A 2,925-nucleotide genomic window follows, 5' to 3' on the forward strand; every position below is an offset into this window, starting at 1 on the left:
AGGGAAAGCAATTAAAAAGCTGAAGAGGGCCTGGCGTTTCCATGGCAATCAGGCAGACCAGAGCCATGCTCGCCTCTTCTCCAAAGTCTCCCATATTCTCCAGCACTAAATCTTTATTAATTTGAACGTTAAGCATGTTTGCCTGTGCAGAAATGCCAGCCTGCTGCTTGTGCTGAGCGGGGCTTCCACAGCCATCCAGGGTGGCCTCAGAGAGACGAGATGGAGACTTGCTGCATGGAACAAACAGCAGCCGCCCGTGCCATTTTGAGATACAAAGCTCTTTTTTCATCCCCATAGCAGTCTATAAAAAGGACATGTGCCCTAGGAACAGACTATTTTCTAAACAGAACGAACTATTATTTCTGCAGCTCTCAGATGACTGTGTTTAGAACGATACAAGCACTGTCTCTTCTAGATGGGCACTGACAGCCCTTGACTTCTGTTGGCAAGATGATTTCATGGTGAATTCATAGAAACTAAGAATATAACTACAAAAGGACTTTCTAACACAGATGCTTCTGGAAGCTCTTATTTTCCCCAACATGGATGACGTTTCTTAACAAGTCCCAAAGGAGTGATGAGAACTAATAATCACTGTATCATTCCTCCACAGTCATTAGCCAAGAGTACAAACTTAAAGGAAACGATGTTACATCTGGAGTTACAAATTGTGACCGTTTGGTGTTGCTTTAAGTAAGATTCCCAATGCCAGAAGAAACACACTGCCAGAGTCCTGCTGCTGTTTGTTCACCCACTCCTTGTCCTTGGGTGCAAACCACAGCCCCCTCACAGCACTGATACCATTTTTGAAAAATGGGTGAAGCTGAACAGAACCAGACAACACTGAAGAGAAATACCCACTTAATGCAACAGCAGCAAGACACCTCAGGAAAGGAAGGAAGGGAAACAGCTGTGGAAGCTGACAAAAACCCAACCCACTCACTGTAAGGCTTTCGAATGCCAAATGCCACCAGAGGCATGAGTCCTCCATTCCCAAGGATTCAAGTCCTGAGAACGTCAGCAAGAGGATCTTCACATTCTAATCTGACTAAGTGATGCCCTGCAGGAAGTGAGGAGAGTTAGCCAGATTCTCATCACACTCCCTTTTGAAAGCCTAAATCAGCATCTTTGATAAGAACAAATTTGATAGACAGTAACACCTTCAAAAGATCAAGTGAAACTTGCTCTTCCCTAAGCAAATCCGTACCAAGCAGACTGGCACTGCCAGCGTTATCTGAAGTCCTCAGGTTTCACTCTTTGAATAGCAAAGCTCTCCAACTGCAGTCCACATCAGCCCCACTACCTTTGCATTCCTCTAGACTAAAATGTATTGCAACCTGTCAGAAACAAGGGCTCACTCACGATCCCAGCAGCCTGGTGAAACTGGGATCAGCAAAACCCAAGCGTGACTAATGATGGTGGGTAATGAGGGTGGTCTTTCCTAGCGAGGATTCCTGTTCCACCCGTTGCTGCCTGATCAGAAGAGGAGTAAATCGTTCACAGCAATTATCAGGAAAGTATCCTCACCAAGAGCACAGGTGTTGCTGCCCCACCCCAGCTTACTGCAACTTCAACTGCAGCCTTTTGCAAAACTAAACAATGGCCCAACTGGAAAAGCAAGTTGCTACACCATTGGGCTTGCATGATGAGGCAGAGCTCAGCAGCCCAAACCATAGCGCTCAGTGCATCCAGGAGCCTCCTTTTTATTGACCAAGAAGGCTGACATCAGGTACCTGCCCTCTCTTGCACAAGAGCATCAAGACAGTTGAATATGCACCTGAAAATACCCTTTCGGTGACTTCATCTTTCCCATTATTCAAGCCACAGCTCCCACTCCCAAAAGCCTGATGCAGGTCAGGATCTCACAGGAGTAATTTTCACTCTAGATTTGTCATCTCTCCCAACCAGCTTTGCTTAGCACTGGGAAGGGATTGCACCCACAGTGCCAAAAATGTCTGCAGCATGGGAAGACCTCGACCAGCCTGGTAGGTCTCCACATCCAGCCAAGTGACAACATGGAATACCACAGCTACTCCTCCTCTCAGCAAAGCTGGCCAAAAGACATTCAGAAAATAGGTTGGGTTTTGGTTTTTTATTTTTCACTCAAACCACCTTCTTGCAACATGTTAGTAAAACTAAACAAGTCAGATTTAAACGGGGGTTGGTGGAGAAAAACAAACAAACAAATAAACAACTAACATTTGTCCCAGTAGACAAATAATGACCATTTCAAAGTCAAACCAGAAAGGCTGATTAGCCTGACTACTCTGTACCCAAGGCAGTAGGAGTGATCCCAAGGCTGCAGACAACAGACCAAAGAATATACCAAACATACCAAAGAATAAAGCTGCTGAAATTATCAGTGTATCATTCAGTCGTACACTAAACATGTCCCACTGCCACCTTCTACCAAGCCATCTGAAGAGCCATCCAGCCTCTCGGGAGCAAAAAGGAAGAAGAAACAAACCAGAAGCCACAGAAGGAGTCAGTGACTGCTGGTTCTCGAGAGCTGTAACGTGCTGTGAAGCTGCACATGCTCGACTCCGGGAGCTGCTGCGGGGAGAGGCACGAACCCATCGGAACGCACCAGTTAAGGCTGCAGGACACGCTGCAAATGCCAACGCGCGACCGGGAAGGGTGACACAAAGCAGCAGCTTCTTCAGACGTGCACACACGGCTTCACCGCGCCTCAACCGGCTGAACAACTGAGCGAGGAGGAGACGCAGAAATTCCCCCCGTGTGTAGGCATTTCCCCAACAAAGAGCCCAGCAGGCACACGACGCACAGGCGCTGCAAGCCGGGGAAGGCAGCAAAACCATTTCCCCCCCCGTGTTTGGAAATAATAAAAAAAAAAACCCTCCAGCACCCGAGCCGTTTATACAGATTTACACGTATTACTACTATTTTTGCACCGGCAGCGGGGGG

This window comes from Chaetura pelagica, unplaced genomic scaffold, assembly GCF_000747805.2.
Source record: "Chaetura pelagica isolate M959 unplaced genomic scaffold, ChaPel_1.0 scaffold246, whole genome shotgun sequence".
Taxonomy (NCBI): Eukaryota; Metazoa; Chordata; class Aves; order Apodiformes; family Apodidae; genus Chaetura; species Chaetura pelagica.